Source organism: Staurois parvus, unplaced genomic scaffold, assembly GCF_062004578.1.
Source record: "Staurois parvus isolate SC_StPar_1 unplaced genomic scaffold, SC_StPar_1.0 ptg000425l, whole genome shotgun sequence".
NCBI lineage: Eukaryota > Metazoa > Chordata > Amphibia > Anura > Ranidae > Staurois > Staurois parvus.
Window position 1 is genome coordinate 2,876,284 of NW_028318221.1, and position 12,017 is coordinate 2,888,300.

At 39.1% G+C, this 12,017-nt stretch overlaps 1 protein-coding gene across 2 annotated transcripts in view; it reads left to right on the forward strand.

Annotated features, from left to right (window-relative positions):
• PLK5 (polo like kinase 5 (inactive)) overlaps positions 1–12,017 on the forward strand; it is a 100,840-nt gene that overhangs the window by 40,522 nt on the left and 48,301 nt on the right. The gene's annotated exons all lie outside the window — the stretch shown is intronic.

A 12,017-nucleotide genomic window follows, 5' to 3' on the forward strand; every position in this document is an offset into this window, starting at 1 on the left:
ACTTACAATGCACCGTTCCAAATTATTACGCACAGTAAGTTTCAAAACACTTTATAGGTTGAAAAGAACTGAAAATTGTCATTTGTTGTGTTTGCAGCATATTTACTGAAATCAAAAGCTATTTCAATCAAACGTTTAACAACATTTTAACTTTTTAACCATTTCAATACCGGGCAATTTTACACCTTCCTGCCCAGGCCATTTTTCACGTTTCAGCGCTCTCACACTTTGAATGACAATTGCGCGGTCATACAACATTGTACCCAAACTAAAATTTTATCATTTTCTTAACACAACTAGAGCTTTCTTTTGGTGGTAGTTAATCATTGCTGGGGTTTTTATTTTTTGCTAAATTAACAAAAAAAGACCAAAAAGTTTGAAAAAAAAACACGTTTTTCTTTGTTTCTGTTATAAAAGTTTACAAATAAATAATTGTTCTTCAGAAATTTAGGCCGAGATGTATTCTGCTACATGTCTTTGGTGAAAATAACCCAAATTAGGATGTATTATTTAGTTTGTAGGAAAGTTATAGAGTTCACAAACTATGGTATAGATCTGAATATTGATCAGTCCTGAAGTACTGACAGCCAATCTAATTTCTTGAGGTCCAAGAATGTCAGAACAGTACAGATATCCCCCAAATGACCCCTTTTTGCAGAGTAGACAGTCCGACGTACTTCATAAGAGGCATGGCGAGTTTTTTGAAGTTTTATTTTTTTTGTCATAATTTTTCGGAAAATTGAAAAATTAAAAAAATGATTTTCACTATTTGTTTTTTACATACTGTTACCAGTGCAGTACAGCGTCATCATATAACTGGCATGGTGGTGAACAGGGACACTGACTGGTGACAGTATGAAAAAAAAATATATTTTTTTTTTATTATTATTTTTAATTTTTTATTACATTTTTTAAAAAATTTTTAAGATTTTATTTTCATATTTTACTATGACCAAAGTAGTACAATGTTACCATAGTAACATTGTACTACTTTGGGGAAGTGATCAGTATTTTTTTTTTTTTTACACAATTTGCTTATAGCAAAGAATTACTTTACTGAATAATAATAATCTCTCTACTGACAGCGGGGATGTGCTGCTTTTTGTCTCCCTGCAAAGGTTTTTGTCTCCCATGGAATTAAGAAAAATCACATCCCCTAGTAATAACAGCACACAGTTAACACAATAATACCTGCTAGGCACACAGTTAACCCTTTGATTGCCCCATATGTTAACACCTTCCTACCCAGTGTCATTAGTATAGTGACAGTGCATATTATTAGCACCGATCACTGTATTAGTGTCACTGGCGATGTCAGTGTCAGTTAGTTCCCACTCAGTGTAAGTTAGTGTCAGATTACCCTTTGCACTATCACAGTCCCACTATAAGTTGCTGATCACTGCCATTACTAGTATACAAAAAATAATTCCAGTATACAGGTGAAACTCGAAAACTTAGAATATCGTGCAAAAGTTCATTTATTTCAGTAATGCAACTTAAAAGGTGAAACTAATATATGAGATAGACTCATTACATGCAAAGCAAGATAGTTCAAGCCGTGATTTGTCATAATTGTGATGATTATGGCTTACAGCTCATAAAAAACCCCAAATCCACAATCTCAGAAAATTAGAATATTACATGCAATCAATAAAACAAGGATTGTACATAGAACAATATCGGACCTCTGAAAAGTATAAGCATGCATATGTACTCAGTACTTGGTTTGGGCCCCTTTTGCAGCAATTACTGCCTCAATGCGGTGTGGCATGGAAGCTATCAGCCTGTGGCACTGCTGAGGTGTTATGGAAGACCAGGATGCTTCAATAGCGGCCTTCAGCTCTTCTGCATTGTTCGGTCTCATGTCTCTCATCTTTCTCTTGGCAATGCCCCATAGATTCTCTATGGGATTCAGGTCAGGCAAGTTTGCTGGCCAATCAAGCACAGTAATCCCCCAGTCATTGAACCAGGTTTTGGTGCTTTTGGCAGTGTCGGCAGGTGCCAAGTCCTGGACATGGGCTTCAAATTTCTCTTGTCAAGCCGCTCCTGAACAACAAACAATGTCAGAAGCGTCTTACCTGGGCTAAAGAAAAACAGACCTTGTCTATCTCATATATTAGTTTCACCTTTTAAGTTGCATTACTGAAATAAATGAACTTTTGCACGATATTCTAATTTTTCGAGTTTCACCTGTGTATATTGTCATTTGTAGAATATATAACATTTGTGCAAACCAACCAATGTACACGTATTGGGATTTTGTTTACCAAAGATGTGTAGTAGAATACAGTTTGACCTAGATTTATAATAAAAAAAATATTTTGTAATTTTTTTTATTGGATATGTTTTATAGCAAAAAGTAAAAAATAGCATTTTGTTTCCAAAATGTTATTTTTTTAATTGTTTATAACGCAAAAACTAAAAACCCCAGGGGTGAGCAAATACCAGCAAAAGAAAGTTCTATTTGTGTGAAGAATGATATACATTTCATCTGTGTACAGTGTTGCATGACCACACAATTGTCAGTGAAAGTACTGAAGTGCCATATAACAAGAAATGTCCTGGTCATGAAGGGGGTAAAATCTTCCAGAAGTGGATAACTTTGCATTTTATGTCCAAGAATCAATAATAACACAAAAAGGCAGAGCTAAACTAGTTTTTGTAAAAAATAAAGTCTGTCATTAAAAAAAAATGAATAAAATTGCTGCAGAGAAAAAAGAGGCGGACAACACTTTTGGGTCAGAACTTAGCACTACTTCCTGCCACCCACAAGTTCTTCTTGGCTCGGCACTCTAATGCACTATCTCACTGGCCAATAGGAATGTGCAGGGAGCAGTGTAGTAAGCTTTATCATTATCGGGAAGAGGTGATGCTTGTATGTCAGAACAGCCATTGTTTGGCCATAACAACAGAGTTTTGAATGGCACACCTGGTAACAATAATCCACTTGGCCCGCATATGCTGGTATGTAAGTATGTGACTCAGCCATTAATTATAATAATTCTTCCACCCACTAATCATTCATCTTCTTTTTAATTGGGAATTGCCTGAATTCCATCATTCTAAAAGTCACATGCCACCTTTTTTACAGACAAATGTCATCCTTCAAGCATCCACAATCACAGGCCAACGTTTGTTGTTCACAGAATATCTCCAGCCAGAATGTACTGCTTAATCACAACTGGTCATCAAAACAAACAAATCCCCTTTGAGGGGATAACAAAGTAAATGCTTGTAAATAATTGAAATTGATCCATGGTACTGGTGCTCCTATGTTCACTCCTTCAAGCTTTTATTCCCTAATTGCAGGCTATGTATAACACCCACATTTAAAGTGTTACTAAACCCACAACAGTAAAGTCAGCCTGTATATGCAGTAAAGCATGCTTGTTGTACTCACTGTGGAACCTAAGGGGTTAATTCTCTGCATTGTGTAAAAAGGCTGTTTGATCCTGATTACTCTGATCCTCCCCTTATTCCAAAGTCCCCCTTTAATCTTCTGATAAGACATATCCTGTGGAGTCACTCTGCACATGCTCAGTTTGGTATGTATTGCTAGAGAGGTTTTTTTCTTCTTGGGAGAGTGCATATGATCAGTACAGGACCAATCAGTACTGTCCAGACAGAGGTCATGGGTTCTGCATCCTCCTGGAGCAAAAGGAAAACTCCTCCTGCAAGCTTTAACATGTGCTCTGCTGGACACTGATAAAATCACAAGACTGCTCTAACTGCTGATGAGAAAAGGTATTTAGCAGTTTATATTTACTAAAATAATTGCATTTCCATGTAGTGTGGAAGAGCAGATAGAGTGAATGCAGGGTCCTGGGTTTAGTAACACTAACATTATTACATAGTCCATCTACAATATTCAGCATATGTCTATTCTTTTGTATTTATAGTTCCAGATATGGTAGATATGACATGTTTGAATAGACCCCAGTTACAAGACACTTTTAACAAGCCCATTTTTAAAATAAACAGAGTTTATCCACGAAAATACTGTGTAGGGGATGTTGTTTATAGGGGTTTCTGTCTGCCAGATATCCCCACCATGTCCCATGTCATGTATGTAATTTCTATATCCCCACCATGTCCCATGTCAAGTATGTAATTTCTTTATCCCCACCATGTCCCATGTCATGTATGTAATTTCTATATCCCCACCATGTCCCATGGCATGTATGTCATTTCTCTATCCCCACCATGTCTCATGTCATGTATGTCATTTTTATATCCCCCCAATGTCTCATGTCATGTATGTCATTTCTATATCCCCACCATGTCCCATGTCATTTCTATATCCCCACCATGTCTCATGTCATGTATGTCATTTCTATATCCCCACCATGTCCCATGTCATGTATGTCATTTCTATATCCCCACCATGTCTCATGTCATGTATGTCATTTTAATATCCCCACCATGTCTCATGTCATGTATGTCATTTCTATATCCCTACCATGTCTCATGTCATGTATGTCATTTCTATATCCCCACCATGTCCCATGTCATGTATGTCATTTCTTTATCCCCACCATGTCCCATGTCATGTATGTAATTTCTATATCCCCACCATGTCCCATGGCATGTATGTCATTTCTCTATCCCCACCATGTCTCATGTCATGTATGTCATTTTTATATCCCCCCAATGTCTCATGTCATGTATGTCATTTCTATATCCCCACCATGTCCCATGTCATTTCTATATCCCCACCATGTCTCATGTCATGTATGTCATTTCTATATCCCCACCATGTCCCATGTCATGTATGTCATTTCTATATCCCCACCATGTCTCATGTCATGTATGTCATTTTAATATCCCCACCATGTCTCATGTCATGTATGTCATTTCTATATCCCTACCATGTCTCATGTCATGTATGTCATTTCTATATCCCCACCATGTCCCATGTCATGTATGTCATTTCTATATCCCCACCATGTCTCATGTCATGTATGTCATTTTAATATCCCCACCATGTCTCATGTCATGTATGTCATTTCTATATTCCTACCATGTCTCATGTCATGTATGTCATTTCTATATCCCCACCATGTCTCATGTCATGTATGTCATTTCTATATCCCCACCATGTCCCATGACATGTATGTCATTTCTATATCCCCACCATGTCTCATGCCATGTATGTCATTTCTATATCCCCACCATGTCTCATGTAATGTATGTCATTTATCTCTGCCATGTCACCGTGGTATGTCCACATCTTGTGGTATGCAAGCATCTGTCCCCTGTGGTGATGTATCAAGTGTTTCACCATTAATTGGTCTTCGCCAGTTTTTAAATCATGTTGCGTTGGTTGAAGATTGTTCTGTTTCTTTATGTTACACTAATAATTTATGCAATCAAACTTTTTTATTCCTATCAACAAGGATTTCCCAAATTTAAAAATGAATTAAAGAAAACAAACTTGGGAGTTATGCTTTAATCAGAAGTCTTTATTTTAGAGTACATTTGGGTCTGTGTGAATTACATAAAAGCTACAACTGGAAAATGCATTTACTTGTAGCATACCATGTAAAAAAAAAGGGGGTAAAGATGCAGTTTTTCTCCCATATAATCATTCCCTCACTTTGCTGTCTTTCCCCTTTGTAATTTATTCTCCTTTTTTGTGTATCTAACCTGTATGTGTGTGCCTGCCTTGGCTGCATGTGTTTGATTGCCCTGACTCTTCATTTGCAGTGTACTGTGAGTACGGATATCCCATCACCTAAACTTTGTGGTGTGCAATAATTCCAGAGGTTCTGTACTCCAGTAAGACAATTGATAATAAACGGGGAAGAAATGCAAACATTAAGGAGAATGTAGCAATTGCAGAGGAGACAGAGGAAAAAGGTGGAGGTGGACAGAGGAGAGTTCTGATATGACCACTTTAATTGAGGACTATAGGGTGCAACTTGCCATATGATTTGCAACTCACATGGCATGGCAAATCAGATGGCAAGTCGCACCCAGTGTGGCTAGACTGCTCATGTGTGCAGTAACCAATGCAAAGAAAAGCTGAAAGTGAGAGTGAACACTGAGGAGAAGAAACAGATGGGGGGAGTATTTTCACTAATGATGTAAAGGCCATTGGGTGCATGAAAAAAAGGCTTGGAAAAATCTGTATGTAAATGGATAGAAAACTGGCTAAAAGATTGTTTCCAGAGAGTAGTGGTTAATGATTCATACTCTGAATGGTCTGGGGTCATCAGTGGTGTACCCCAAAGTTCAGTGTTGGGACCCTTACTTTTTAATATATTTATAAACGATATAGGGTCTGAGATTAAAAATCCCATTTCAGTCTTTGCAGATGACACCAAGCTGTGCAGTGGAATAACGTCCTTACAGGATGTCTCCAACTTACAAGCCGACCTCAATGCACTGTTTAATTGGACAACTATGTGGCAAATGAGGTTTAATGTTGGTAAATGTAAGGTTATGCACTTGGGGGCTAAGAATATGCATGCCTCATACATACTAGGGGGGGTACAACTGGGGGAATCAATGGTGGAGAAGGATCTGGGGGTTCTGGTAAATCACAAGCTTAATAATGGCATGCAATGCCAAGCTGCGGTTTCTAAAGCGAGCAAAATCCTCTCTTGTATTAAAGGAGGTATAGACTCCAGAGAGAGAGATATCATATTACCCCTGTACAAATCATTAGTAATACCTCATCTGGAATATGCAGTTCAGTTTTGGGCACCAATTCACAAAAAGAACATTGGGGAACTGGAGAAAGTACAGAGAAGGGCAACCAAACTGATAAGAGGCATGGAGGAGCTCAGCTATGAGGAAAGATTAGAGGAACTGAATTTATTCTCTCTTGAGAAGAGGAGATTAAGGGGGGATATGATGAACATGTATAAATACATCAGTGGTTCATATAGTGAACTCGGTGTAAAGTTATTCACCTTGAGGTCATCAAGGACAAGGGGGGCACTCTTTATGTCTGGAGGAAAAGAGATTTAATCTCCAAATACGTGAAGGTTTCTTCACAGTAAGAGCTGTGAAAATGTGGAATAGACTCCTTCAAGAGTTGGTTCTGGCCAGCTCAGTGGATTGTTTTAAAAAAAGAGCTGGATGTAGTCTTAAATGCACAAAATATAACATTTCTTGGATACACAGAATATAACTGGTTATTAACATTTATAGGTAAAGTTGATCAAGGGAATATCCGATTGCCTCTCGGGGGATCAGGAAGGAATTTTTTTTCCCCTGCAGGAGCAAATTGGATCATGCTTTGCTGGGTTTTTGCCTTCCTCTTGATCAACTATGGGTGTAGGATTATAACTTTTTCTTTTTCTATGGTTGAACTGATTGGACTTTTGTTATTTTTCAGCCAGACTAACTATGTAACTATGAACCCTCCACTGCTTCTCACAGAAAAAAATGACATGATGTTTTCTTTTTATAATTTAAAGGAAAAGATGTGCATCATGGAGTAAACCAATGTATTCAGTAATAATGTAAAAATGAATAGTTACTGTAGGTCCTAATTGTGTATTTTTAAATGTTGACAGCTCATGTATCATCACACAGTGCATATTATGTGTACCAGGCATAGTATAATTCCAAATGTCAATAAATCTAGAAATCTTCCCCAGTGCTTCATTTAACTGTTGTCAGGGATTGTGACACTCAGGGCTCAGAAAAACACAAGTAGTGTGTACGGGACCGAACCCACAATGTCAGAAGATCTCAAAGGTCCATGAAACTCCAAATGTTAAAATATTGGGCCTTAAAACAGAACTTCATCCTCTCAGTCAACACTGACTATTTTTAATCCTTATGCTGCTAGCATTTGTAAATAGGAAAATGTCATATTTACTTGTTTTAAACTTTTAGATTGTTTCAGTTAATTCCTGGTTTCTATGTCTAAGCAAATTATGTCATACATGCCAGGAGTCTTCAGGAAGGGAGAAGGGGTTTCTCAGCTTAGTACACCCTCCTGTTTGCATGCCTGAGCTAGGGGCAGATGAATTTCAGGAAGCAAATGCTACATTAATTTTCTGCCCTTACACAAGATGGCCACAGCCAGAAATGCTAGGGGGTGTTTTTCATAGTGATTTCTCAGCAAAATAAATCACAATGAAATGTATGGATGGATCTTTGCTATGAATATTACCAATTATTTAAACAGCATTTTTGGTTTGTGGTGCTCAGATGCAGTGAAGTTCCACATTAATTTGTCACATGATGATGCAACAGTTAGTAACTTAGCAATTCAATACATCATTCCCATAGTGCAATTAATTATGTGCATTATTACATGGGTGTGACCAAATTCACCTTGGCACCAAGGTCTTGTGATATTTCAATACTTCACACAATAACAACAAATACTGTGTGTATAATTTAAAATGACAAACAAGCTATTAGTGAAGTCTGACACAAAGAATAATTATTAAGTCAAGTCGACAATGGGCATCCATTTGCTACCTCTTCTATCACTGCTGTCCCAACATTGCATCATTGAGTTACATTGATTTCCCAACCAACGAATCTAAATTATGCCACTTGTAGGATATTTTGTAAAGATTAAAAAAAAAAAATCAAAAACACAAAAGTCAAAATCAAAGTCTTACAACTGTGGAGTAATAGATAATGTTATTGAGGTGTAAAATCAGGAATCCTTTAGCATATCACAGAGAAGGATTTCCCAGCTACGGTTCCATGGAACCCTAAAGTTCCTCCAGAAGTTACCAGGGGTTCATTGAGCAATGGGAGATTTCTACCTCTCAGATGAGTTCCCACTAACACCATTGATCTTTTTAGCTATCTGTAAGGGATGTGACATCGGGTGGTTAGCTCTCGTGGTAGATGCATTTATACAGTGAGTCCAAAGCAGACAATAACTATATTTAACCACTTGCCTACCAGGCACTTATACCCCCTTATTTACCAGGCCAATTTTCAGCTTTCAGTGCTGTCGCACTTTGATTAACAATTGCGCGGTTATAAAGGATTGTACCCATATGAAATTTTTATCATTTTTTTCTCACAAATAGAGCTTTCTTTTGGTGGTATTTATTCACTGCTGGGAGCTTTACTTTTTGTGCTATAAGCAAAAAAAATGCAAAAAAATATGGAAAAAAAAAACGTTTCTTTGTTTCTATTATAAAATTTTTCAAACAGGTAACTTTTCTCCTTCACTGATGTGCATTGATGAGGCAGCACTGATGGGCACTGATAGGTGGCACTGATGGGCACTGATAGGCAGCACTGAAGGGCACTGATAGACGGCACTGATAGGCGGCACTAATGAGGTGGCACGGATAGGCGGCACTGATAGGCAGCACTAATGAGGTGTCACGGATAGGTGGCACTGATATGCGGCACTGATTGGTGGCACTGATAGGCAACACTGATAATGGGTACTGATAGACAGCACTGATAGGTGGCACTGACTGACATCACTGCTGGGCACTGACTGGCGGCACTGCTGGGCACTGACTGGCACAACCGCTGGGCACTGACTGGTGGAACTGACTGGCAGCACTGCTGGGCTGCACTGATGGGCAGTGGTGGGTGGCACTGGTGGGCACAGGTGGGTGGCACTACTGGGCACAAGTAGGTGGCACTTCTGGGCACAGGTGGTGACACTGCTGGGTGGCACAGTTGGGCGCACTGCTGGGCACAGGTGGGCGCACTGCTGGGCACAGGTGGGCGGAACTTGTGTGTGGCACTGCTGGGCACCGATCATCAGGGCACTGATGATCAGTAACCCTGATGATCGGTGCCGATCCCCGCTCTGACAACTGCCAGTTCTCTGCAGTACTTTCCTCATGATCTGACAGCGTGAGGAAAGTGCAGCCGAGAACCGGCATTTGCATCTCCCAGTGATCAGTGTGTCATTGGACAACACTGATCACGTGTTAAAAGGCCGCTGTGATTGGCCTTTTACCACATCACGTGATCAGCCGTGTCCTTAGGGGGCACGCAGGAGAGCGCGCTCTGGGAGGACGTCATATGACGTCCACCCAGAACTGGCCGAACGCAGTGCAGCCGTCATTCGGCTATCTGCGGTCGGCAAGTAGTTAAGGTTCTGGTAGTCCACTTTTATTAAAACAGCAGAAAGCAAAAGATAGTCCAATATATGGTTTCCCATGCAGGGGATCTTCTCCAGCTTCAACAGCCTACAAACACTAGAAGATCCCAGGCCACCTGGCTCATAAGCTCACTCAGCTTCAATATTGTGTTGTCCAGTTCTCATGGATACTTGGCTTTCTAGCCTTTAGTCACAGCGCCCTGCTACATGGTCCACCTCTGGCCTATGGATTGGGGTTCTCCAAAGATCCCGATAGGAGCTGACCTGATCCAGGGAACTTATACCCTTTGTTTCTTGGCTTTCGGCTGGGCCCTCTGACCCCTCAATGAGACCTTCTGTCTCTACCACTGGGAGCAGCCTCCAAACTGGGAGCATCAAACAAAAAGAAAGGAGTCACCTAATATGACACGTATATCCATGTCATAGTAATATCTCCGTCTCACTTATAATATAAATGTGGATTTATAAACCCAAGATACTTAATAGAAAATATGGCAGTATGACAAGAGCAGCACTACCCAAAAAAAGTACTGGGAGCCCTGAGCTATCCTCAGACCTGAGTATATAATGACACTGCACACCTGTGTACTCAGCCAGGTTGCAGTTGTCTAGCAAAACCCGGACACAGGATTGAAGAGTTCCAATCCAGAACTACAGAATCCAGTGAAAACCAAAGACACAGCTTTCTCTGCCCAGAACCACTAGTCTGGAAAGTCGTATTTACCTTAAATGTTTATCCTGTGTCACATTTCCATACTTTATATTCTCACAGTGAGAGAGCCCTGTCCTGTCACATTCTTCCCATTGACCACAAGTGTAAGGAGTATTTTTCCCACTGACATCATACTAATGTATCATGGGTTTGTAGATATAGTAATTTTTAGCAGAGGTTCCTTGAGAGTGGAAAGTTTAAGGATTCCTTTGTGTTGAAAAGGTTGAGAAAGGATGGCATAGAGTACATTATATCTTTTTCTCATTTTTTGTTTATTGACTTTTAAACAATGCTACGTGAGATGATTACTAAACTGCAGCCATGGTTTTCTCACTTTGTGCACCAATGTTTTCTTTCCTCTATAAGTTGTATCCGTATTAATTCATTTATATTCTTACTGGAATCATAGTTTTTACCAAAGTCCAAATGAAGCCAGTAGAACAATCTTTTAGATCGATTACCATTTTAAAGCTGAACTCCAGGTACAAACACATTATATAAATAAACTTTGTGTGGCTCTAACACCTTTGCATACCCAGATATTGCCATATAGAAGTAGCAATTACATTATCACTGTGCCACACACAACATGTGCAGAAAGCAGATCTGTGGGAGGGACCCAGCATGCCCCACCCACTACAGGCTGCCTGCAGAAAACTAAAGGAGGGGGCGGAGACAAGACCAGTCATCCTGCACAAGCTGATATAGCAGCACTGACTGGTCGTTATTACAAGAAGTTCCTGCACAGAGGCAAAGTTTCACACTAAATTACTGCACAGATCTGGATAAAATACACAAAGCACACAAAGATTCAAGCAAGAATACACATGCCTCTTATAGTATAAATAGACAATAGTTATTTTTTGCAGAGTTCCGCTTTAAAACATGAACAGTTATGTATGTTTCTCTGCATGAGTTAAAAAATAATTTCTACAGTAAAGCGGATCTATTAATACATTTCACACCTGAATTAGTAGGGCATGTTATAAATATCTAATCACATTATCATAATTAAAAACTTGAAATAAGGGAAGATCTACAAACACAATCAGGCAGAGCTGAACAAATACTGGTTTGTCACCTCCTTCCAGACTTATTTAGTAAGCTCTACACAGAAGTAAGACTTTAAACACATTAAGACACACCTAGAAGATTATCACATTTACATACACATTTATAAAATACTAAAACCCTTAGTTTATGTTAAAAAAAGAATAAAATAAACTGTGGCTGTTTAATGCATTTGTTGCC